The sequence below is a fragment of the Amblyomma mixtum genome, chromosome 1, assembly GCF_055824585.1.
Source record: "Amblyomma mixtum isolate Tamu chromosome 1, ASM5582458v1, whole genome shotgun sequence".
NCBI lineage: Eukaryota > Metazoa > Arthropoda > Arachnida > Ixodida > Ixodidae > Amblyomma > Amblyomma mixtum.
In genome coordinates this window covers 136,807,824-136,835,269 of record NC_143012.1, presented here as the reverse complement: position 1 = coordinate 136,835,269, position 27,446 = coordinate 136,807,824, and the positions used below count along the sequence as shown (strand labels likewise).

Here is a 27,446-nt window from a genome sequence, read left to right as displayed (position 1 = left end):
TCTCAGATGTTAACTGAGCTGCCTAGTGTTGGTGGATGCATGCATGTGTGGAAAGTGCGAATCCTTTTTGCTTTTGTCGTGTTCTTAATCTTCGCACATACGCCTTTCCGTTAGACTGAGCCCCGTCGCTGAGTCGTGTGCATCCTTCGCAGTCATGGGCAGTCGCCGGCTGTAAGCGTGCATTCCCCGGCGGAAAGCTGAAAGCGCTGCTTTCTGGGTGCACCGACAGGAGAGACCTCTCCCGGCATTCCAAGTGGTATTTTTTTTATGACGACTATTATCTTCATTTGAGAATTTTGATAACTACTGCAGGCCGCATTTGGTCCGGGCACTAGGGACACCACTGAAAAACATCAAATTCGCACAATGCGAGCACATGAGGTAACGTACACAAAGGCAGCGGGAACAAGGAGAAACAAGCGATAGATTTCAGAACTAGGAATTAAATCTGACCACACAACAATTGCTGCGAATTTTTTGACGACATCCCACGCTTCAAAACCATCGAAAGGTAAAGAACAATGAACTTCGGTTACTGCGTATGATAGAAAGAGAACCGTCGACGACATCAAGGCTACATTTGTGGGGAGTTTTGGCGACCGAAAACTGAAGTGTTTTTCCATCAGCATACTTGTTGACAACTGCGGGCTAAGTGTGTATTCGGAGAAAAAAGCACTCGCAGCCGCTAGATTCTCAGACGGCGTTTCTAAGAGCGTGCGCTCGACACATCTTTAGAGGGTCTGCGAATGGCTGGTTGCCCCCTGTTCTCTCCGCGTATTCGTAGCACCCACAGCGCGCGCAAAGCGAAGCGCATCTCAGAGCGAGGAGGAGGAGGAGGGCTGCCCGAGCTACGCACTTGCCCGCGGCAAACAAGGGCCTCGAAACGGCCGAGCGTCGCGGGTCTCGTGCCAGCGACCGCCCGAAATACCCGTCGTGTTTGGAGCCCGACTCGGCGCCGGCGGCTCGCGGTTACGTCACAAGTGGCCCATTTCTGAGGGACGCGGACTCGAGCGAAATGCTTTCGTTTCTGCTGACGACGAGCGAAAACTTTTCCAACCGCGGCAGTTCACAACTCCCCGTTCTTTTAGCCATCATTCTGTAGAATGCGCTGACTCGGGGCGAGCGACCAGCTGCATCCTGCACGGTGCCCCGTCCTTTGGAGCAGTGCTGCCACGCCGCTCATCTATGCTAGACTTGCAGCGTAGTTAGGAGGCTTATTCGTGTGGGAGGCGCCATCACACCCGCGTCGGACGCTCAGGAGGTGCGTAGCTACTTTTCGACTCCATCACCAAATCGCGGCAGTCGGTTTTCGTCTCTGCAGCCGAGCCCACTCATGCTCACAGCTCCACATCTCAGAGAGTGCTTGGTTCTATTGGGAGACATTCCAGGGTCTAAAATATACAGGGACGAAGGTAGAGGAGACAGAACGAACGCCGTACTTCAACCGAGGTCTATTCCACAAACAGGTATTATGGTACAAAGGGGGGCGCAAAGAGAAGTAATCCGTGACAAGATGAAAACCCATTATTCAACAAATGCAGAAGGCGCCAGTGGCATGCCACTCATGTTTGCCACATCGGCGCACCTTCTATTTATCGCCTACCTGGCTGAACCAACATGTTTGCCTTCAGGTAATCTATTTCTTATTTGCGTAGCGCCACAGAATGACTGCTGACGCAGTTTTCTTTGTCATTGATTATGCTGAACGCGTCAAAAATTTCTCGGCTCTTTTGAGTCTTATACTTGGGCGTCACACTTGTTCTTTCTAAAAATGCCTTGCATGCTGGTTTGTGTGAGCAACGGCGAATGTGGTCAGCTAGGTGACCTCCGCCAGATAACGAGTGAGCTGTCCGGCGATGCTCTAGCCAGCGTTCATTGAGGCAGCGTCCCGTCTGTCCGATGTACCGTCTGCCACAGGCGAGGGGGATGCTGTATACCACACCAACTTCACATTCAACAAGAGGTTTGGTGTGCTTAATTCTGCACATAGGCCTCAGTTGGAGTCCGGCGTTCGTCCTGTCTCGTCTACCTTCGTCCCTGTCTTGTTAGCCGCTGGAATGTCTCACAATAGTGCTAGCAAACCATTAGCCCAGCTTTCTACGCTGAGTGCTTGATTCTTTCACAGTGGGAGGGCGGGTATTGATGGTATACATCGTAGACAGGTCTCAGATACCCCCATTCTCTGCGGCAGGCACTGAACGAGGGGAAAACCGCGCCGATGATATTTTTTACAGCCCCCGTCCAAACATCATGAGTAATTAAACAGAGTGCGCTTCGAAAAAAACAGGCAGCACTCAGTGTTTGCGATAAGTACACTCAGAAAAAAGACGTTATATTTCCAATCGAGCCACAGCTTTAAATAGTTACCACACACAGCAGCGTGCACGAATGACGTGTGTTCTAAACTTGAGACCAAAATGGTAATACTCACACAGGCGGAATAATTTTTCTGTGCGGCGAAATATTACACCCCCACGTGTATGTGTGCTGGTGTAAACATCACGCTCTTAAGTACTGCTATTGGGGATTTCATTGATTGATGATCCAATGCGAGGAGGTCAATTTTGTGTATCGGTCAATGCAATGTACTGCTTCAACATTTAGGTTTTGGCCAGTTCATCGTTAGCTCAGCATAGGCACCACCGTGACCTAGCCCACGAAAGTGTCGGCTCTGCAATCTTGCCGCTGGCTTTGCAGAATCAGCAGAGACTCGCACGGGGGACTGCTGAGAAGCATGGCTTATTTTCTGTACTGACGTGTTTTAGAGCATGGTAAAGACCAAATAGTTTGTATATCAAATGAGTAGGCGTTCTTCTGAGCTCAGTTGACCTTGCATTTAAGCATTTTTTTTTTCACAGTTTTCTGCGCCAACTTCGACTGCTCTTAGTTGTTGTTCCGTTCTGCTTCAGAGTAGGGACTGAAAATGGCCTGTCACTGTGCACAAGTCGCCAAGCGACCTACCCCAGCGCCTGCGTCCATCTCATGCCATATATCATCATCATCATCCTGACTACGCCCACTGCAGGCCAAAGACCTCTCCCATGTCTCTCCAATTAACCCTGTCCTTCGGGGGCTTTGGCCACCGAATTCCCGCAAATTTCATACTCTCATCCGCCCACCCAGCTTTCTGCCGCCCCCTGCTACGCTTGGTTTCTGTTGGAATCCACTCCTTTACCCTTTAGGACCAACATTATCTTGCCTTCATATTGCATGCCCTGCCCGAGCCCACTTCTTTCTCTTGATTTCAACTAGGATGTCATTAACGCGGGTTTGTTCTCTCACCCACTCCGCGCTCTTCCGATCTCTTAACGTTACATCCATCATTTTTCTTTCCGTAGCTCGCTGAGTTGTCCTTGACTTAAGCTGAACCCTCTTTGTTAGCCTCCACGTTTCTGCCCCATAGGTGAGTGCCGGAAAGATAACAGCTGTTGTATACTTTTCTCTTGAGGGTTATTGGTAAACTACCATTCATGACCTGAGAGAACTTGCCATATGCGCTCCACCCCATTCTTATTCTTCTAGTTATTTCCCTCTCGTGATCCGGATCAGCTGTCATTACCTGCCCTAAATAGACATATTCTCTTACTATTTCTAGCATCTGGCTACCAATTGCGAACTGCTGTTCTCTTGCTAGGCTGTTGAACATTACTTTGGTTTTCTGCATGTTAATTTCTAGAACCGCCGTTCTGCTCTGCCTGTCTAATTCATTGATCATGCTTTGCAGTTCATGTCCTGAGGGGCTTGATCATGAGCTTGATCAGAGCTGAGCACGATTTGCCGGAGCGAAAAGGAGCACAGGGTTGAGCTGTATCACAAACCGGAACCAAGTACATGTAATCTCACTTTTCTAGAGCTTGAAACGGTCACTCGAATATATGTGTTTAGGACTTAACATGAGGAAATCCACACTGAAAGCAACTATGGCGATCGTGTACTTCTCTCAAGGGCTCGAGTAAGAGTAGAATAAACCTACTGCCTGTTTTTTTAGATCTGGCACTTAGTCCACGTTCGCCGTAGCTGCGTCATTTTGAGAAGGATGCGCCTAACTAGACACACACAATGAAAGACGATGACGACGCACGCTTTCTTCACAACTAAAATAGTTTACTGCAAGCCACGAAGTTTTAAACATGCGAAGAATTAACAAAGAAACACGAAAATTCCTCGATTTGGGCTTGGTTTTATAGCATTTAGCATTCCAAAGCGATTTGGGCTGTGACCGACGCAATAGCAGAGAGCTCCTGATAATTTTTACCACCTTGGGTTCTTAAGTACCGGGGCCTTTAGCATTTCCCGTCCATCGAAAAGCGACCACCGCGGCCGGCATCGAACCCGCGTCTTTCGGGTCAGCAGCCGAGCACCATTAACGCAGCCGCCACGGCGGTCAGGAGCAGAAAAATTATTGGGTAAGCTATAGGCTACAGCTTGATTAAAAATTGCGCGAGAGCAGTCATATCTGTCCATGTCCTCCCGTTTTTTTTCTGCGCTTTTAATCCAGTGGCATTAAGATTGTCACAACAAAACCGCGCCGACGTTCGAAACGAAATTCCCTGACTGGTAGAGTCAGTGATGACGTCACAGATGTCACGTGACTACCGAATGGGTGGATGTCAATCAGTAATTACTCCCTCATTACAAATCTATTCCACCTTGGGGGATTCCCCTAAATATTTCACCAACTCTGCTCCCACTTCACGTTATTGATAAATTCGCGCTCGCCCTACCATAAGCTTGGCGTCCCGGTTAGCTCAATTGGTAGAGAGACTGCTCCGGTGAAGCGGTGGTCCCGGGTTCGAACCCCAGACCAGGACGAATTTTTCTTTAACTACGAAGTTTCTAATAAAGCTGTATAGCTTTCCTATGTAGCCGTTTGGCTGCGGTCGGGTGGATGTCAGTGAGCAATTGCTCCCTTATTACAAATATACTCCACCTTGGGAGATTCCTCTAAATATTTGACGAAGTTTTTCTTACACAAAATAATGGAAGCCTCACTTACACAATGCAGTCCTTTCTTTGCGGTGTTAAAAGCGTCGATTATTTCATATGTGAGCTTGTCCCTGTGTGTTGCCAAAATTGTTGTCATCAATTGTTGTAAAGAAAAGGGGCTCACGCGATTCACACTCAAGGAAATGTTCTGGCAGATTCAGAAGCTTTAAATGAGCAAGGATCGGTCACGTTTTATTAACCTACGATTTATGCTGCGTCCCGTTTGTCTGAGATAACCCTTGCCCCATTTCAAGGACACGTGTTAAAGAACTGCAATTATTGCAAAACACATAAAAAACACTTTCTTTGCAGTTTGCAGTGCTTTGCAGTTGAAAATGACGCTTGCTAATTGTCATATGTGTCACCTGCCTTGTCCTTTGTCTCCATTTTTACGTTAATTTGTTCACATAAATAAGATTGAGAGAACTTGAAAGATCCTAGTTGATTCAAAGCTAAGTATTAACAGTTTATAGAGTATCTATAGACCGTCTATAGATATTACTTGAATATACAACCAGCTTAACTTCCTGTTGTGTATAAACTGTCTATAGACTACCTATAGCATAAGTTTATGACTGCCTTAGTTTCCTCACGGACAATCTATAGACTATCTGTATATAAAGTCTATAACTAAATTAATATCGTTGTCTACAGGTAGTCTATAAATTAACTATAAATCAGTCTATAAAAGTCCTAATTTCTTTTTGTCCGACATTATATACACTGCCTTTCGGCTAAGGCTATAATAATGTTAATTAAGGCCGCGATTAGGGTGAGTTGGTATTGATTCGAAGTGAAAACAGCGCGGGAAACCGAGAATATCATGCAATCTTGCCCGTCATTGGCAGAAAGGCACATGCACTCCTCCTTTTTATAGCACCCTCATCTTCGCCAAACATAAAGATAGGTTAACACGTGAAATTATAGAGGCATTTCATATTCACGATAAGAGTGGCGGGTGCCTCAGTGATCGGGCTATCGCTCTCAATGAAAAGTTATCTTTTTCATCCGGAAAAGAGATCTGACTGTCTCACGCGCATGCGCCACGGCGATGATGTGTGTGCCTTTCACCGACATGTATGATCAGCAGTTTTGGTTGTCTTCTTTTACTTTTGGTGTTTCATTTTATTTCATTTCATTTATTTCATCCTTAAAGGCTCGAGGGAATTACGTAAGGAGGGGCTACAACTGATATAAAACAAGCCTAAAAACGCACACACAATGAACACGCACTACAAACTTCAAAAGCTAACGAGAAAACAATATGAAAAGGATAAAGGGTTCACATTCGCAGTGAAAGCTTACAAAGAAAAAAACATTTGCTTGCTGCAGTGGCCACGGATGAAAGTCATTGAACAATGCATGGTAAAAATGAGGAAGTATTCACATATTCTGGTTTGGTTTATGGGGTTTAACGTCCCAAAGCGACTCAGGCTATGAGAGACGCCGTAGTGAAGGGCTCCGGAAATTTCGACCACCTGGGGTTCTTTAACGTGCACTGACATCGCACAGTACACGGGCCTCTAGAATTTCTCCTCCCAAGAAATTCCAGCCGCCGCGGCAGGGATCGAACCCGCGTCTTTTGGGGCAGCAGCCGAGCACCATAGCCACTGAGCCACCGCGGCGGCTATTCACATATTCTGAAGATGATAGGCGAGTTTCATGCGAAAGGACTTTGAATCGTTGCATAAAGTTATGTCGTTAGGTATAGAGCATTCCAGAAGGTTACTATGTTGGGAAAAAACTAACCATTCATTGCTAATGTACGGGTCTTGATACCGGCTGTGGGGTGGCTATGGCTAAGGCGACTTGAAGTTCTTATTGGGGATTTTAGAAGCGGGTGTCTCGAAGCTGGATGGTAGAAGAAGTGGTGAAGCAGGCAAAGACGTGAGATTATGCGGTGTGATTAAAGTGATGGGAGAGAAAGAGAGTGTTTGAGTGCAGTGATACTAATTCCTTTGGAATATTCTGAGGTGATAAACCTGGCCGCGCGATTTTAGATGACCTCGATTTCGGTGGAAAGGTATGCTTGAGATGGATGCCAGGTAGATGATGCGAATTCAAGTTTGGGGTGGTCTAGTGTTTGATAAGCCAGTTTTCTTACATCTGGAGGCGCTGATTTCAGGTTTCGCCGGAGATAACAAAAGACACATGAGGCGTCGAAACATACTGGTCTTAAAGCAGCGCGAATCACAGGAAATAGTGGAAGAAACAAGAGACGACACGAGCGCAATCTAACAACTGAATTTTTTTTCTCGAAGGGTTAGATATATCCCTTTGCATCCCGAATTTTTTTGCGGGCGAGAAAAAAAATCGCTGGTGGTTTTTTCCGGTTAAGAAGGTATTAAAGAGCGTGTGAAAAATTATGAAGACAGTAAGTACAGTGGTTTTCAACGGAGAACCATGTCCAGTATACTGGACACTGGGATTTATTTGTTGCACATGATCTGGTTTGCTCGCTGATTGAGCAATGCTGCACGTCATCTCAAGAGCTTAGCTCTTCTTAGAATCACAAGTACAGTACTGCCAGACTTAAGAAAAAGAAGTAACTTGCACTAGGAGTGACATGTTCTTGGAGTATCGTCTTTGTGCTTGATGAAACATCCAAACTTAAGGTCAACTCTGACGCTTACTTGCTGTGGAAATCGCGAAAACAGTTTTTGCCTGCCTTCAAGCAAAGAAAGACTTTGCATTTTGTGCACTGAACTTATGACTTTGCCTTGCATTCGGAGAGTCGACACCTTTAGGAATTTGCCACCACTTGCGGATCTGGCCAATGGCCTTCTTGATCAAAACGCACGCCAGGGCCTGGTATTTGCACGGCAGCCCTGTGGTGGTGTACATGTTGAACAGTAGCATCTGTAGATGGCCTACCACGCCGTTTTCTTTCTTGGGAGCCCCTGATAAGAGCTTCTGCTACCTGCATCCTGAAGTCTAGCAGGTGAAGCACTTGACTCTTCGTGTTGCCTGCCTTTTTGGTGTCTTCTTTGTAACTCAGCCAGCTCTTAACCAAGGCGAGATCCGTGAAGTGGAAAATGAGTTTTACAGACCATTTCTTAGTTTTCATTTTTATGCGATACATGTTGATGAGAAAGTCGTTCAGGTCTACTCCTCCCTTGTGATTGTTGTAGAATCGGACGCTTGCCGGCCTTTCGACTTCCAACGTATTTTTTCTGTTTCTTGTCGTAACGCCTTGTAGAGTCAACTGACTCAGCTCTACAACATGAAGACAGCCGCGTAACTGACCTTGTATCCATCCATTTCACCGGTTCTTTCGATGTCAATCGGCGCGGTAAATGCCTGTGCCGTCCACGACTGTGCTACTTTTTGGCGCGAACTTTGCGGTCGCGTTCCTTTGTCAAACTTTTCGTTTCGGTCATTTTCATCCCCACTTGAAGAATCGTCGCCGCTTTCTTCCAGTGGAGATTCGGCCTGGAATTTCTCCACCTCGTCTCCAGAGTCCGAATCGACGTCTAGGTCAGACTGGTCCCCGAACAAAAGCTCTTGAATTTCTTGTGAGCGTCTTTCCTGCAAATAAAACAACCAAATAGTGCTGAAAATAATATTACTTGAATGGAAAACCCCATCAAGATATTTCTACCAAGACATTAGGAGTTATGCAATTTGGCGCCAGAAAATATTCAAAATCAAAAGCAACTTGCTTTCACGGGGACTTGAACAAAACGCGCCAGTTGAATCCTAGTGTCCAGTACACTGGACATAAAAACATTGTCGCATTGCGGAAAACTACTCATAAATAGGGCACACTTTTAACCACATTGTTTCAAACAGAGCTTAGTTATCTCGCACGAATTTATTTATTTGAATTGAGTGAGGACAAAACGGTAAAACAAATTACTTACTTGGGCACGTTGCACATGGCCGTTTGGTCGCGGAGGACGCCATTACTCTGTGCTGCCCTCCTGAGAAGATGCGGCCGAAAGAGGAACTATCTCTATCAAGATATTCCTCGTCTCTTCTGGAAGCCGTGGAAGTGGTTTCGGTTTTGATTTTGGGCTTCGTCTGCTTTTTTCATCGCTTTGTTTCTTATGTCCAGTGTACTGGTCGCTGGGTCGGAAAGGGATATAAGCACCAAACACAAGGACGAAACACAAAAGACATCACGATAGCCCCTAAAAAAAAAACCCGTTCGCGCATTCACCGGGAGGCGAAACGCCTCATCTTCTCAAAGCCATGCAGCAATCATCCAGAAATCCAGGTCAGTGAAAGGGGAAGTTTCATCGAACCTTGCTGTGCACTGCCGGAAGTGTAAAGATTGTTTTCTCCATTTGGACAGGACAACTATCTTGTTCAGTCACCAAGATCGGACCTGTAGGGAGTTAGTTGAAGCGTTTCTGATAAGCCAGGAGTCAGAAACATGTGTCACCTCGCCATCAATCTTGTGGAAAAAGAGATTCGCGCTCTCGGAGAATGTGTGGCGACAGGGTGATAGCAGGTGCTTGTCATGTGTTAGGATTGCTGGATGGCTTTGATAAGAAGTCTTTTAGCCTCCCGCTGCATGCGCCTACGGTTTTTTTAGGGGCTATCGTGATGTCTCTTGTGTTTTGTCGTTGTGTTTGATGCTTATATATCTAACCCTCCGACAAATAAAATTCAGTTGTTAGATTGCGCTCGTGTCGTCTCTTGTTTCTTCCACTACGTCCTGTGTTTCGCGCTGCTCAAGGTGAATCCGTTCCAACTTGCCCAGTTTTCTGTTCTCGTGAACATATTGTTTGGACATCAGTTACCCAAGCGAGCGACGATGCCAGATGTAAACCAAGGTACTTGTAGGATGTTGCTGGTGCAATCGAAACCATGTTAATACTTTAAGTGTGCTAGATTACATTCCGCTTGCGAAAGATTGACAAGAATTGGCATTTTTCAAGGTTTAAAGGCATGAGAAATCTGTCGCACCATGCAGCTATTGTATCAATGTCTTTTTGCTGGAGGTGACTGTTGGTAGGATGACGAATCGGACTGTATATGACACAGTCGTCCGCAAATAGTCTTAGCTTGGCGTTTATGTTAACTGGAAGATCGTTGATGTAAATAACGAATAGCAGTGGTGATAAGCCTGCGCCCTGGGGGACACCTCATGTAATCTTAGTGTAGGGGTGAGCGGTGACCATTGCTTGAGGTAAATTGCTTGCGTCTATTAAGAAATGTTTCAGTCCAGGTGATAAGGCTTTCAGGAATGCTTAGGGAAGAGAGTTTTGTGAGCAGGTGTGAGTGCGAAACACTGTCAAAGGCCTTGGAAAAATATAAAAAGATGGCGTCGATTCGAAGGTTGTCGTCCATTAAGCGAAGGATGTCGTGTGTGAATTCAGCCAGTTGTGTTTCACAGGAGTAGAGTTTACGGAAACCGTGTTGGCGGGGATAAAAGAAGTTAAGTGAACCAAGATGGTTGGTTAGATTGGGCGATATAACATATTGAAGTAATTTAGAAGGAATGTTCGTTAAAGAAATAGGGCGATAGTTGGAAGGATTTGTGCGATCACTTTTTTTAAAGGAACGTCCTGCGGAACGGAGCGGCGAAAGACTGACTTTGCAGTTCGACTGCACGAGTTCTACTCGACAAGCTGTAACTATCGCGTCACTCCAGGTTTAACCAGAGCTAAACCACAGCCGATTTTTTAAATCTTTCTGTTATCGCCTGTCCGAACCATGGAGTGCTTTTCTTTGCTATGTGTGGACGCTCGCTCTGTGCGCCTCGTGAACAGCGACGTTTCGCCAAAGATATTTTGTAACTCTATAGACTGGAGCTCGGGATGTTTGTCGAAGTTGTAGTCAAGTGGCGCTGGAGGAATTCCTGTAGTGTGATGGCGGAATAAAGTCGTTGCCGGCGCGAATGACCAGGACGTACAAACACAGCGAAGAAACTACGAGCTGCATCCCGTCTCCCCTTTCGTTGGACACGTATCTTCCGAAGCGCTGGCCGCCGCCGCTGGCCTGCGGGCTCTTTATTTTGAAAGCTGAGTAAAAGTGAAGTAAAGTAGAGTAAAAGTCGCCTTGACAAGAGATGGCTTACATTTCATTAGGCTAAGGGTAAGGGCTAGTTGTTAATCCATGCATAAAAATATAGAGCACAGCTTTAAACAGACAAGTACGAGGACGAGAGCAGACAAAGGAGCGCTTACTTCCAACTGACGTTTATTGACAGAAGCTGTTACTTATATCCTGAAACAAAAAAAAATGCGATATGAGACACGCGGCCTTAACTCTAAAAGTTGTAATCGTTAATGCATGCATGTCTCATATCTCATTTTTTTTTTGTTCCTGCATATATGTAACTGTTCCTGTCAATGAACGTCACTTGGAAACAAGCGCTCGTGTGTCTGCTCTCGTCCTTGTGCTTGTCTGTTTTAAGCTGCGCTCTATATTTTTATACATTTCATTCTGAGAGGCTCGTTCATGAACCCCGCTCACGCGTGCGCAAATTTCTACAACACACTGTTAGCAAAAAAACACCCAAAAGGGAGTAAATGGCTTGTCCTCCAACGCACACCCGAAGGAGTTTTTTTTTACTTTGTATGTATGGTGTTTGTTATTTACTCCCTTATATAAGGGAGTTATTTTGGAGAAAATTTTTTACTACCCGCAGTAATGGAGCCCAAAATGGCGTCATGTTTGTTTATTCTCATTCAGGCTCATTCTTACAGCAGTGGCAGTGGCAGAAACGGGCAGTAGCTCGGCCGGCCGCCTGCAACCTAACTTGGGAAAGTGCGCTGCCCCAATGTATCTCCGCGTCACGCATTCTATTCGCCATCTGCAAGCCCAGCGGCGGCGTAGGCGGCAGGAGTGGTCTGCTTGTCGTCTCCTTTGGTTTACGAGCTCGTTTGGTTGGCCGTGTTTGTAGATAAAGGGATGTAACATTATAATCAATAGTTCAGAACTGAGAAGGAGTCGCTGGGTGGTTCTCACGGTCATGCACCACGCTATGTTTACTAAAAACCAGAGCATAAAGGTTGAAAACGCCCCTGATGGTAGTTTGGAATGGCAGTGTTTGCTTTCATGTTCACTTCATTAAGGCTTAGCTTTTCAATATGACTGAGGAAAAATGTAGCCTCATGAGCTCAATCAAGAGCACAGCGTTGACACTATGTTCTATCACAGTTCCATGTTCATGCAACACATAATCTGCTGCAACACATTGCGAGTACCACACTGGAAAAAGTATGTGATAATTAGGCCTAAGTAGGGGCTGTAGCGGGTGGCGACACTAACAAAGGAAAGACAGGAATGGTTAGAGCACTGGAGGCTGCATAGGAGCAATTCAATTGTGTAGCCTACTGTAGCGGAAAACGGCGACAAGCCGATATCTTGTACCGAGGCAGGGGCCGTAAGGAGCAGAAGTGAGCAGAGATCCAGCAACGATGGTAACCAAGCGGTCTTCACTTACCGCCATTATAAGACGCCTGACCAGAAGCAGACGATGCGCTAGGTGGCGGGGCGGATTGCACAAAATGGTGTTTTTTCTCTATTTCGGCACTGATGGAGTATTGGGCACAATTAACTCCCTTTCTAGACTGGAGTAAATGCAGGTAAATCCTCATTTTTACTCCACTATTCCCTCATGGGAGTAAAATGGCGGACAGTCCATCTTTCTACTCCACACTCTCGGAGTAAATGTTTTCACAAATGGAGTAAAAAGGGTGACTGCCTCCATTTATACTCCCTTTTGGGTTTATTTTCGTTTACAGTGCAGCATTTGCGGGAAAGGCAGAGTATGCTTTCGGACCTCACACTGGTACATCATTATGAAAACGGCAATGTAAGTGGGCGCTTATTTCTGCAAAGGAATCAATTAAGCTCACGTTTTATTATGGGAGCGCCTCTTGATGACGACGTTGATCGTTTCATTGAAACAGTTCCCACTTTGAGCGCGTACGTTGCTTTCGTTTATTTTTCTAGCAACATTAGGTTAGCTGCCTGCGTGCAAGAACGGCCTCTTTACTGCTGTGTTCGGGCTGCACTTGAAGGAAAAACTGAGTGAATTTGAGACGATGTTTCATCGTGATAGTAATGCGTATGATGTCTCAAGCTCACGTCTGCTTTTGACACGTCGCAGCTGCAGGCACTATGTGCTGTTTGAGTGTTTCTGCATAATGCGCGCGGCATGGAAGCTTTGCAGCCCACTTGTTTCTAATAACGCGCCCTGGTGTATGAGTATGCTGTTCCGTCTTTGCGCTTCAAGTTATAGGCGCAAATCAGTGGTAAACTGGATCGCTTCTGCCTGCTGGTTTTGCATAGCTTGTGCCCGTTTGAGTATAGGCTTACGTACCAGGCTTCACGCAGGGTATTTGAATTTGAAACGCTTGTTTAAAATCGGGTATCCGGATAAATGCTGCCATGTACTCCTGGATCCGCGTGCAAGCAGCAGTGAATATACTATCGGGGACAAGAGTGGTATACTCCACGCGGCGGGAGCCGGAGAAACAGAAAACTGCGTTGCAACGCCATCTACAGGTGCCATCTCGGACCCAGATAGCCAATGCGTGACCTTTATTATCAGCAGGCATGTCTCTTGGCTCGTTTCAATATTTCAAAAATGCGCTGCTTCCACGACAAGTTAGCCACGCGCGCGCGGGCATTCGATCGCATCATGACGGTGCGCGCGCCGGCTCTCAAGGCATATCTCGAACGCGCGTTTAAAAAAAGACACAAAATGAAAAGAGGGCTACTGCTGCGGCGCCGCTCGGCATTTTGGCGAGCAAAAGCACGAAACATTGAAACGAGTCAAGCGACATGCTTGCTGATAATAAGGGTCACATATTGGCTGTCTGGGTCCGAGATGCCACCTGCAGATGGCGTTGAAACGCAGTTTTCCGTTGCTCCGTCTCCGCTCGCGTGGAGTATACCACTTTTGTCCCCGATAGTACATTTTATGGAGGTGCTTTTCTCAGCAGCTCGTAGTGAGTTAATGCTTATATGTGGCCCATTACTTCGAAGTCTTCTCTTGCAGTTAATATAAAAGGAATGCCATACAGAGATCAGTATTGGCAGTAGGTGTTCACTGTAGAGGGAGAGTGCTCCTCGGATTCGTGCTCTCTTTTAGAATCTTTTATTAAAACCATTTAGAATTTGTCATCTTTATTTGCTGAAATAATGAAGCCGGCGCGATGGTTAAGTGGTTATTGTGTTGCTCTGGTGATCTGAACAGCGCTGGTCAGATACCGGCCTCGGTGGTGGCATTTTGAAGGAGGCGAAATGCTAGAGGCCCGTACTATACGATGTAATCGCAAGGTAAAGAACCGCATGTGGTCGAAATTATCCGCAGCCCTTCACTACAGCGTCCCTCATAGCTGAGTCACCTTGGCCCTTTGAACCCCATGAAACCAAACCAAAAGACCAAAATTAGCTTTTTTTGATCGGATGGTCAAGGTATGCTTTGCGTTCTGAAGGTCGTTTGCAGAGATGAAGCGGAAAATTTTTTGAAGTTCCCGTTATATTAATTATTTTTCCGTTTGTGCTCTACAGGTCAAGATGCCCGGACGATTGTCATAGCAGGCCGCAAGAATGCTTCTGAGGAAACCAGCCGGTCTGTTAGTTTAAACATTCGTTTGTACAATGTGCGGCATTCTTATGATGCATGTATTGTATGTTCCCAGCCTGAATATCTTTGAAATAAACAAAATTATCATCTCTGAAGACCGCGTGGTGACCTTCCCTCAACGGTTGTAGACTGTCTGCTATAGACAGTCCACTGACAGTCTACATTGGTCTTCTGAACTGAAGGCTTAGTAGACAGAGGTCTAAAGACTGGTTATAGACAAAGGTCTATAGCATTGCCAGGCCATAAATCTATGGAATGTCTATAGATAGTCTATACAGATATCTGAACTGGACCAGTAGACTTTTGTCTATAGACTCTCTATAGACAGAAACCTACAGGAAGTGTATGACCATAAGTCTATAGATTGTCTATAGACTGTCATAGACCTGTGTTTTAGACTTTCAGTAGATACTTGTCTGTAGACTGTCTATGGACAGAAAGTTACAGGAACTGTATGGTCATAAATCTATATATCGTCGATAGACTGCGTGTAGACCTGTCTCTATTAGATTTCTATAGACTGCCTATCGACAAAAGTCTACTAGAAATATACGGATGTAAATCTATATATTGCCTATAGACTGGTCTATAGGATTTGTCTGTAAAAAGTCGATAGACTACATAGACTAAGGTCTAAAGGCAGTTTATGAACCGTCTGAAGAAATTTTTGAGATGGAACAATAGGTTCGTGCGGCCTGTTCTTTCCCATGAAGAGCCGCTTATGAACACCACCAACAATCTATGCGATTTGTGCACACTAACCTTGGAGGAGTGCAACATACTAAGCACATACCAGAGCTTGGTAACGAAAAATAAATTACGCATAGCAATCTCCATCAGCCTGACTAAGTACACTGCAGGACAAAGGCCTCTCTCATACCTCTGCAATTAACACTGTCCTGTGACAGCTGCCCGCCTAACTTTCTGCTGCCCCCTGCTACGCTTGCCTTCACTTGGTATCCATTCCGTTACTCTTAACGACCATCGGTTTCTGTGCCTTTCCATTACATGCCCTGCCCAAGCCATTTCTTCTTCTTGATTTTGACTAGGATGTCATTAACCCGCATTGTACTCCGACCCACTCTGCACTCTCCCTGTCTCCGAACATCGCACCCGTAAAGGCATTCGAAGCGCAGGTCAGTGGTAGCTGATCGAAGAGTGTTACGACGGGCGCACTCCCAGGAGTCACTCAAGATCCCAACTGCACCTCGTCGACCTCTTTTTCCCGCCGCCCATCCATCCTTGGAGATATTGGAAATGACAGCTTCGATACTGTCGGCTTCGTGGCGCCGCAGTAACATTTCTTCAGGTTTAGTTGCAGCCCAGCTTCAGTGAATGAAACAGTACCGGTAGTCGGCCCACTAATCGAAATGTGTGGCCTCACTCTGGTCCTTTGTAGGACCGGTATTTGCCAATACGCTATCAATATTGGGCCGATCACCTGCGCTGCTTCGGGAGGCACGTGAGTAGGTCCTGAAGGTGCAGTAAATTATAAGGAAAACCTTCGGATAAAACGACAATAAAGCCTGGATAACATAGACACGTTTCCAATTTGAGCCCACTGAGAATATTATCCAACATTCTCCTGAATGTGGCCTTGGGCATTGCACAGGCTGAATGGCATGACATAGAATATATATAAGCCATGTGAGGTGACGGAGGAGGTTTTAGGCTGGTCAGTGGCAGCCATTGGCACTTGCCAGTGGCCGGAGCGTAAGTCTAATGACGAAAAAAAAAATTGGCGATGATTACGTTACTTCCTAATGCTAATTTTAAGTGCAGTTCATCAGCTGTTTTTTTTTTTCGATAGACTGAGGCAAAGAATTCGAGCAAGACATGTGTGTATATTTACAGACAACTAGTTATTTTTCACACATATTTCTTCTTAAGAAAGACTCCACTAACAGTTTTTAATTGTCATGAAGGAAGCTTTGTGGACGGAGAAGTAGATGGATATATGCTCGACTTGCTGCACCAATGCCTGGTTCTCAAAGACGAGGTATGCGCAAGTATTTCGCGAGGTTTTCACAATAGTGGTAGCCCTTACGAGAGAGCCTGACGGACCCGGCGGGAGTCAAACAAGCCCGAAATTGAAATTCCACAAGAACGTCAGAGCCTCGGCCATCAAGGCAGCACACATGCCAGCCATGCCACTGGAAGAGAGCAAGATAGTCGTCAGACCCAGAGGGGGACTGGACATCGTCAAGACCGGCACCACCACCGTCGCTGCGGCCATACTCGCCGCGGCCAAGATCACGAGTGAGGAAAGCGCCGCGGACACCATCTGCCCCAACACGCAACAGAACATCATCGTTGTCAGTACACCGAGCGAAGACAACGCGGCTAGGTACGCTAAAATCCAGGAAATCTATATTCAAGACAACTCCTACGAAGTCAGCGCATATCGCATGGCTCCTCACGACACCGTAAAGGGCGTCATCAGAGGCATCCCCATCGATGCGAGCACCGACGAGATAGATAGGAAGATCGTCAACGATAGAAACCCGCTAGCAGTGGGCGCAAAGAGGATCGGCAGCACGACCACCGCGATCGTGGTGTTCCAGGGACCCAAGGTACCGAACTTCGTCCCATACGGAGTCACCCTGATACCGTGCCGCCTCTACAGGAAACAGATCGACGTTTGCAAGCAGCGCGGCCGAGTGGGACACCGAAAGGACTTGTGCCCGACCCCCAATATCAAGACGTGCCTGGCCTGCGGACTCGCCAACCCCAAAGAAGACCATCGCTGTACGCCTAAATGTAAGCTTTGCGGGGACGAACACCCGACCGGAGATCGAACGTGCAAGGCGAAATACAAGATCCCCTGCGTAGTGCGCAAGCGACAATGGGAGCGCCGACAGGCCGAACGCCAGCTGCTGTCGGAGAGCGATTTCCCGCCACTCGACATGCCTCCAGCTGCGGGAAATTCAAGTACTCCATCAGAGAACCGCGATCCAAATTCCAGAGACAGGAGCTGCAAGAGAAGCCTCAGTAGGAAAAGGTCCTCACGTGAGCGAGTCAGCTGGGCTGACGCAGCTAAAGGGAACAATATAAGGAACGCGCATAAAATCACCGAAGCCACGAAGAAAGACGATATAAACAAGATGCGAGAAGCCAACGAGACATTAAGACAAGAGAACGCGGCGCTGCGCACGACCATCAACAGCCTCACGAGAGAGATCGCCGAGATCCGTAAGTTGCTGCTATGCAACAACGAGCCTCCACAGAGACTTACGCCAAGCACAAGCACGACTGACGAAACAACCATGAACACCCAGGAGACAGCCGTAGAGGAACCGGAACCTAAGAAGCGAGCCGTCGAGGCCACGCGCAAGCAAACAGAGAACAATCGAATCGACAACCTCGAGGCCCAATTCGAAGCGACGTTCACCAAACTCGAACAATTAATCACGGCGAACATCGCAGCAGTGAGAGCAATGAAACAAACAATGGAGACCTACCAAGCCGAGAACACGAACAGATTCGTCTACATCGAAAGGACCCTACAGCCGATAGTGAGCCACCCGACGTTTGCGCCCCTCTTCGCGCAACATCCACCCAACCAGGGAACCGCGTACACACCAACGCAACCATGGCTGCCAACGCAACAACAGCAGCAGCCGTAACAGCGTGACAGTGGAACTGTCGCGGCCTCGGAAGGAAGAAGGCAGTCATCCAACAGCACATCGCACATGCCGCGCGCAAACCAGACGTGATCCTTTTACAAGAAACACTCACCGACGCACCGTCCCTGCCCGGCTACAGAGTGCACAAGGGCCAGCCCGACGGGAGAGGCCTGTGCACCCTGGTCAGGAAGGGACTCACGTTCGTTGAGCACGAGCTGCAAAGCAATATCAAGATCGAGCACACACTCACCGAAATCATCCCGGGCAAGAAGAGAAAAGGAAGTATTTTTCTGCTCAACATATACAGCAACCCATCGCAGAGAAAACAGAGATTCAAAACAATACTACACAGAGCCAGCACAGCGGCAGGCCGCAACACGCTAATCGTCTGCGGCGACTTCAACGCGATGAACGCAGCCTGGGGCTACAACAAGTACACAGCAAAGGGCCGCGACCTGTACCAAGACGCCATGGAACTCGACTTCACCCTCATCACGGACCCGGCGCACCCGACGAGAATCGGTAACTCTGTGTCCCGGGACACCACTCCGGGCCTCACGTTCGTCAAGAACGACGTCCGGGGCGCGATCACCTGGCGAAACACGGGAACCGACCTCGGCAGCGACCACACCATCGTGGAAATCAGCATACCGGAACACAACGACACCAGCATCAAAACACACAGATGGGTAGATTGGGATGCCTTCCGAGACGCCAGAAGCCAGAAGACAGACGCTGACGGCGAGATCGAAGACATAGAGACGTGGACGGCCGAAATCACCAAGAGCGTACGCGACGCGACCAAAGAAATTGAAACGGACGCTGCGATTGATAAAGTAGAAAGCCGGCTAGCGCATCTCATCGAAGCCAAGCAGTCAATACTCAGTCGCTGGAAGAACCAACGGCTCAACCGCAGACTCAGAAACAAGGTGGCGGAGGTCAACCGAGCGGTCGAGGAGCACTGCCGCGCTCTATGCACGCAACAGTGGATCGAGATCTGCAACGCAGCCGACGGGCAGATGCATAGCGGGAAGACGTGGAACCATCTGCGGCACCTGCTCGACGAAACCAAGACCAAGTCGCACCAAAGGGACAGACTGGCCAAGCTCATACATCGGGCTGTCTCGGTACAGGGCGCCGATGCAGTCACCAGGCGCATCAATGACAAATACCTGCCCACTACGCCCACCGAACAACACGCGCCGTACGGCGGCCTACCCAACGCGAAGCTCGATCGTGGCATCGACGTCGAGTAGGTCCGCACGGCCCTGCACGCCCTCAACAGCCGGTCGGCAGCTGGCCCGGACCTCGTCACGAACAAGGCGCTCAAGAACCTCGACGACGGCTCGATTGAGAACCTCGCAAAATACTTCAACAAGTGCTGGAGAGCGGCCGCGCTACCAAAGCAGTGGAAGACAGCCATGACTATCCTGATACCCAAGCCGGGGAAGCCACCGGACACGGACAACCTTCGGCCCATCTCGCTCACGTCCTGCGTGGGCAAGGTGCTGGAGCACGTTCTGCTCAACAGGTGGCAAGACTACCTGGAACGAGAAGGGCTGTATCCGGCCACGGTGATCGGCTTTAGACAGCACCTCAGCACGCAGGACGCGATGCTGCAGCTCAAATACCAAATCATAGACAATGGCGGCAGCGCCCGCGACAACAAGGCAATCCTGGGTCTCGACCTAAAGAGCGCCTTTGATAATGTGAAACACTCGGCGATTCTGTCCCAAGTCTCTAAGCTCAACATGGGCGAAAGATCCTACAACTACATCAAGGACTTCCTCACGGACAGGACCGCCCAGCTACGAGCAGGCGACCTACAAACGCAAGAGAAGAAGCTCGGGAGCACCGGCACACCGCAGGGATCGGTCATTTCGCCGATGCTGTTCAACCTGGTAATGATCGGAGTGGCCGAGAAGCTCGCGGACATAGAAGTCAGGCACACCATCTACGCGGACGATATCACACTGTGGGTGACCGGCGGCAGCGACGCCCACATCGAGGGCGCTCTGCAAGCCGCCGTCGACGCGATAGAAGACCACCTGGAAGGCACCGGCTTGAGATGTTCGCCGAGCAAATCGGAGCTCCTCATACTCCCACCTACCAACAATGGCAGATGCAACACCAGACAACGCGAATGCGAAAAAATCAGAATCGTAACCAAATCCGGCAACGTGATCCCCGAGGTCAGCAAAATCAGGATCCTAGGCATGGTCATCGAAAAGCATGGAAGAAACGGCGAAACCATCGCCCGTCTCACGGCAAAAGCGGCCAACGCTATGCGACTCCTCAAAAGAGTCACTTCCCGGAAGGCTGGCATGAGAGAGGAGAGCCTAATCAGGCTCGTCCAATCCTTCATCATCAGCCACGTCGCGTACGTTGCAGCCTACCATAGATGGCTGCAACACGAACACAACAAAATTAATGTAATCATCAGGAGAGCGTACAAGGCGGCGCTGGGCCTGTTCGAGTCCACGAGCACGACCCGCCTCTTACAACTCTGGATCCACAACACGCTCGAAGAAATAGCCGAAGCGCAACGGACCTCTCAACTGGAGCGGCTGTCCACGACCAAATCCGGGAGGAAGATATTGGACGACCTGGGAATAGGACACTCGAACGACGCGGAGACGAAGCTCCCCGTCCCCGAAGAGGTCCGACGCCAGACCAGAATCGACCCCATACCCAAGAACATGAACCCCGAGTATAACAAGGAAAGAAGAGCGGCGAGGGCCAAGGCTCTCATCGACCTGCACGCCAACGACGAGCACGCGCGGTACGTGGACGCGGCCGAATACCAACAGAACGCCTTCGCAGCGGTCGTCATAGAGGCGTCGACCGGCGCCACGAGGACGGCAGCGAGCGTGAGAGGCGCCGGAGCGGAACAAGCGGAGGAGGTGGTCATCGCCCTGGCCATCGCCGACGCAGACTGCTACACGGTGCTGAGTGACTCGAGACAGGCGGTGCGAAACTTCGCCAAAGGCCAAGTCTGCAGGGAGGCCGAGCGCGTACTACGAGCGACTAAACTGCAAGACAGAAGAGTAAGAATCAAGTTGTTTCCGGCGCACGCGGGCGACGCTTCGGAACGCAGCGCGAACCACAATGAGACGGCACACGCAGCGGCGCGAGCGCTACGCTTCGGAACGCAGCGCGAACCACAATGAGACGGCACACGCAGCGGCGCGAGCGCTAACCAACCGAACAGAAACATAACAGACGCCTAAAGAACCGCATCCTCGAACTCACACAACAGGCAGCGGAATATGCTACTCAGCTAGCCGACACTAACTGGGTGGACCGGTGCAACGCGGCTGCTCGCCAGATGTCTGGCCGCAACACGTGGCGCCTGTTCCGCGCTCTCATCGATCCAATACAAACACGCACGGAAACCCAACGCCAATTACATAGGGCCTTGCACAACTTTACAGGAACGACAAAACAACTAGCGCACACGCTCAGGGATCGCTACCTGTGCACCACTAAGGACCCCCGGCAGGCGGCGTACTCGTATGCAGGCGAAGAGAACACGGAGCTGGACAAGCCGTTCCAGCTCCACGACCTCCGGGCGGCCTTGAGCAAAATGAAGCGGGGCACTGCACCCGGGCGCGACAAGGTTACGGTCAAGCTCTTGGCCAACCTTCCCGACGCAGCCTACGCCGCGCTCCTCAAATACATCAATAGCATTTGGGACGGAGAGACTCCTCTCCCTCTCGATTGGAAATCGGCTCTCGTGACCTTTATTCCGAAAGCCGGCAAACCTATTGATGTGGAGAACCTTCGCCCCATCTCCCTCACGTCTTGTGTCGGCAAGCTGATGGAGACGATGGTGCGCGACAGACTCTCCGATTTTCTAGAAACACAGCACACTTTCGCGGACACCATGTTCGGTTTTCGCCCTCACAAGTCTGCACAGGATATACTTCTGCAGCTTCACCACGACATCTTAGATCCTGTCGAATGTCCACACAACGACAAGGTGGTCCTGGCCTTGGATCTTAAAGGCGCATTCGACAACGTCAAACACGAAGTAATCCTGGACCACCTCAGTAACACCAACTGTGGCCACAAAACATTCAACTACATAAAACAATTTCTTACAGACCGTCAAGCCTACATACGCATACAAGATGCGGAACACGGGCCATACACCATCGGCTCGAGGGGAACACCTCAAGGCGCGGTCCTGTCTCCCCTCCTCTTCAATTTGGCAATGCTTCATCTTCCCTCCAAATTGTCCTCTTTGCCCGGGATACATCACGCTCTTTATGCGGATGACATTACAATCTGGACCACGCAAGGTAACCTGGGCCACATGGAATCCTGCCTGCAAGCAGCGGCGACCCTAGTCGACGACTACGCGGCCTACTGCGGACTCCAGTGCGCCCCGTCTAAATCAGAATTTGTGCACATACGTCCCTCCCCTCGGGACACAACTCCGCTTTGCATCAGTCTCCCCTCGGGACCGATCCGGGAGTCCAAGGAGATCCGCGTCCTTGGTCTCTACATACACCACCAACGCAGAGTCGACACCACCCTAGCCAAACTTCGCACGGTGGGAGACCAGGTGGGCCGCATGGTCCGCCGGGTCTCCAACAAGCGGGGCGGATTACGAAGCAAGGATGCACTGCGGCTTGCCCATGCTTTCGTAACGAGTAGAATCCTCTACTCAACCCCCTACTTGCACCTGCGCAAACATGATGATGACCAACTGGAGGTCATCCACCGGAAAGTCATCAAGCGGGCTCTCGACCTCCCGGTCACCACGTCCAACCAGCGACTTCTGGCCTTGGGCGTGGTGAACACATTTCGGGAGCTTCGAGAGGCCCACTTAGTCAACCAATACACGCGTCTTGCACAGACCACGTCCGGTCGCCGCCTCTTGGACCGGCTACACATCAAACATGACTACCATATTGAGGAAAGGGAGAGAGTGCCAGCACCCTGGAGACGCGCCCTCCGGGTCCGACCCCTTCCCCGCAACATGTCCAGAGAAGACCATAGCGGTCGTCGCCAGGCGCGCGCGGAAGCGTTGGCGCGATACTATGGTAACCAACAACATGTGTATTACGTGGACGTTGCCGGCCCACACCACGGGGTGTGGTACACGGCCGCAGTCGTACACAACACAAACACAGTCAACGGGCTCACTTTCAAAGCCTACAGCGCAACACACGCGGAGGAGATTGCCATTGCTCTTGCTCTCACTACTCCCAAGTCGAAACACATCATCACCGACTCGCGAGGGGCCTGTCTGAACTACGAGTTGGGCTGGGCTCCCCCGCTTGCCTGGCGCATACTGGAATATAGCTGTCGATCTGAAGATCCAACTCCACGCAACCTGATTTGGGCCCCCGGTCACCAGGGACTCCAGGGAAACGAACAGGCCGATCAGGCCGCCCGCGCACTCTCTCCCCGGGCTATCTCCCTGTCCTTGGAAGGGTACTCCCAATCGGACAATCTGGCCATTACATTCAAACAAATCACCGATTACTACAAGGAGGAGCACCGGCGCTACCCGGCCCCTTGTAAGGGTCTGGATCGCGCTGACGAGCGCCTCCTCATCAAAATTCTTACTAACACTGTACTGTGCCCGGCGGTGCTTAAACATTTCAATACATCCTTTGATGGCACGTGCCAGTTCTGTGGGGAGGTGGCTGACACCTTCCACATGGTTTGGGCGTGTCAGTCAAACCCATCTATCCCCCCCAACCCCAACCCCACCAGAGAGGACTGGGAGGCGGCCCTGCTCGGCTGCCAGGACCTTAAGACCCAAAAGGCCTTGGTTCACCGGACGCGGGCGGCGTTGCTTGCCAATGGGGCCCCGGAATAGGGGCTCCACCTAGTATTGTTAGGGGAAAGGGCCAATAGGGCCTACCCCAATCACCTCTCTGTAAATATTTATTGCATTATAAATGTTTTTCACCACCACCACCACCTAACCAACCGCGCCCCGGCAACACACCGTCCGACGTGGTTCGGAGCCAAGGACCGCATGACCGACTACAGCGAAATCACGAAGGCCTACCGCCTGGCTCGCAGCACTCTCCCACCCCCGCACCCGAGGCTGAGTCGAGCGGAGGCGGTACTACTGAGACAGCTCCAGACCGGATCGCTACCGAGCCCGGGACTGATGCATCGCATGTACTCCGAGACCTACCCGACCGATACGTGTAGAGTCTGCCGGAGGGAGCCGGCAGATCACACGCACATCTTGTGGGACTGCATCAGAAATCCAAAGGAAGCAAGATCAGGAACAATCCCGCCGCGGCTGGAGGCAGCAGCGAAGAGCAACGACCATGACCAACAGCTCTGGGCCGTCCAGCAGGTCCTCGGGGCGCTCGAAAGGCAGGGACCCAGCGAGCCGGCAACGGCGAGCGCAGACCCGCGCCGAGTAACGGCAGCCTCGTAGACGACGTAGGCCCTCGTCGGGGCGCGCGAGCGCCCAACTGCAGGCACAAATAAAGTTTACTCCAATCCAATACAAGCGAGAGGAACAGGATGTTCTCCCGCATAAGTGGTAAGAAATTCCCGCTTGTCTTTATATCTACATTTAATCCCGCACCCACCCTACCACCCTGGCAAGTGGCAGCGTTCCTGACGCAACGTTGTCAATGCTAAAGCATGCAGCGCACATCTGTTACTACCACCACGCAGCTTAAAGCACGATTGAGGTGCCCACTGTTCTAAGAGGGTAGTTATGTGCCTTCCTTCTGGTTCAGGTGTCCACCGAGATGTGTGAGACAGATACTGCGCATTTCCTTTCCTCAAAAACCAATTTACAAATTTTACCCTCCGCTTTCCAAGCCCCAGTTCTATTCGTTTCGCAGCAGTGGGAGACAGATAGTGCGCATTTCCTTTCCTAAAAAAATCTCTGCCTCTCCCGTAACCGAGAGTAGAGTAAGCATGAAATGTTTACGGGCCTAATGTCACCTCGGTGGACACCCGAACCGCACCGTACAGGAAGGGAGGAACGCCACCACCCGTTCAGCGCGATGCCTTGTCATTTGAACGCAAGGTTTTTTGAGGAAAGGAAATGGCGCAGTAATTCTCTGCCATCTCGGTGGACACCCGAACCGCACCGTAAAGGAAGGGAGGAACGCCACCACCCGTTCGGCACGATGCCTTGCCCTTAGAACGCAGCGCTTCTCCCCCGGATCACGTACGACAACGAAGTGCAACATGCAATTTATGTGGTGTTTGCACGCGTTATTAGAAATCGGAAAATATAATTCCGTGCGTTATCAAACCCACAGCTCCACTGATATCTTGATAAAGATTGAGAAGGCACTGGCAGCAGTTATTTTTTGTCTCGTTTGGAGACCAACCAGCGCTTGCATGCCGGTCGCGTAGGAGGGCTTACGGAGTCTCGTTAAATCTCGCTAAGTCTCGTACGGTGCCCGGATGTTCTCGTTTCAGAGCCCGGATGACTGGATTTCAGGTCCCGGATGACTGGATTTCAGTGCCCGGATGACTGGAATTCAGTGCCCGGATGACTGGATTTCAGTGCCCGGATGATGGCTCTCGGTCTCGGCGTGACGTCACCACACTGCCGACAACGGGGGCTAAAAGCATTTCATGCTTAAAAAAATCTCTGCCTCTCCCGTAACCGAGAGTAGAGTAAGCATGAAATGTTTACGGGCCTAATGTCATCTCGGTGGACACCCGAACCGCACCGTACAGGAAGGGAGGAACGCCACCACCCGTTCAGCGCGATGCCTTGCCATTTGGTTTTTTGAGGAAAGGAAATGGCGCAGTAATTCTCTGCCATCTCGGTGGACACCCGAACCGCACCGTAAAGCAAGGGAGGAACGCCACCACCCGTTCGGCGCGATGCCTTGCCCTTTGAACGCAGCGCTTCTCCCCCGGGCCCCTGTGCACCTGCGCAGCTTTGCTTCGATGCGCGAAGCCCCTAAGAGATCACGTACGACAACGAAGTGTACGTGGCATTTATGTGCTTTTTGCAGGCGTTATTAGAAATCGGAAATTATAATTCCGTGCATTATCAAACGCACAGCGCGACTGATATCTTGATAAACATTGAGAAGGCACTGGCAGCAATTATTTTTTGTGACTCGTTTGGAGACCAACCGTTGCTTGCATGCCGGTCGCGTAGGAGGGCTTAGAGAGTCTCGTTAAATCTCGTTAAGTCTCGTACGGTGCCCGGATGTTCTCGTTTCAGTGCCCGGATGACTCGATTTCAGTGCCCGGATGACTCCATTTCAGTGCCCGGATGACTCCATTTCAGTGCCCGGATGACTCGATTTCAGTGCCCGGATGAGTGGATTTCAGTGCCCGGATGATGGCTCTCGGTCTCGGCGTGACGTCACCACACTGCCGACAACGGGGGCTAAAAGCATTTCATGCTTAAAAATCTCTGCCTCTCCCGTAACCGAGAGTAGAGTAAGCATGAAATGTTTACGGGCCTAATGTCATCTCGGTGGACACCCGAACCGCACCGTACAGGAAGGGAGGAACGCCACCACCCGTTCAGCGCGATGCCTTGTCATTTGAACGCAAGGTTTTTTGAGGAAAGGAAATGGCGCAGTAATTCTCTGCCATCTCGGTGGACACCCGAACCGCACCGTAAAGGAAGGGAGGAACGCCACCACCCGTTCGGCACGATGCCTTGCCCTTTGAACGCAGCGCTTCTCCCCCGGATCACGTACGATAACGAAGTGCAACATGCAATTTATGTGGTTTTTGCACGCGTTATTAGAAATCGGAAATTATAATTCCGTGCGTTATCAAACCCACAGCTCCACTGATATCTTGATAAACATTGAGAAGGCACTGGCAGCAGTTATTTTTTGTCTCGTTTGGAGACCAACCAGCGCTTGCATGCCGGTCGCGTAGGAGGGCTTACGGAGTCTCGTTAAATATCGCTAAGTCTCGTACGGTGCCCGGATGTTCTCGTTTCAGAGCCCGGATGACTGCAATTCAGTGCCCGGATGACTGGATTTCAGTGCCCGGATGACTGGATTTCAGTGCCCGGATGACTGGATTTCAGTGCCCGGATGATGGCTCTCGGTCTCGGCGTGACGTCACCACACTGCCGACAACGGGGGCTAAAAGCATTTCATGCTTAAAATACCGAAGACGCTTCACAGATTCTAAAGTGCGGTTGGGGAAAGCCTTGTGGTCAACCCACTGGCGTTTCCCCGAACCGCTGGGCGCGGAATCACTGGGCCGTTTCGGAGCCATGCGTCTCACTCACTCGACTGCAACAAGACGTCTGGTGAAGGAGCGGCGGTGCAGCTGCCACCGCCGACGCGCGC

At 49.9% G+C, this 27,446-nt stretch overlaps 1 long non-coding RNA gene across 1 annotated transcript; it reads left to right on the top strand.

Annotated features, from left to right (window-relative positions):
* Nucleotides 1–988: 988 nt before the first annotated feature.
* LOC149367693 (uncharacterized) lies at nt 989–14,634 on the top strand. Its single transcript, XR_016285123.1, has 2 exons — nt 989–1,261; nt 14,464–14,634. It is a non-coding gene; the product is annotated as an uncharacterized LOC149367693 (long non-coding RNA).
* Nucleotides 14,635–27,446: the final 12,812 nt, after the last annotated feature.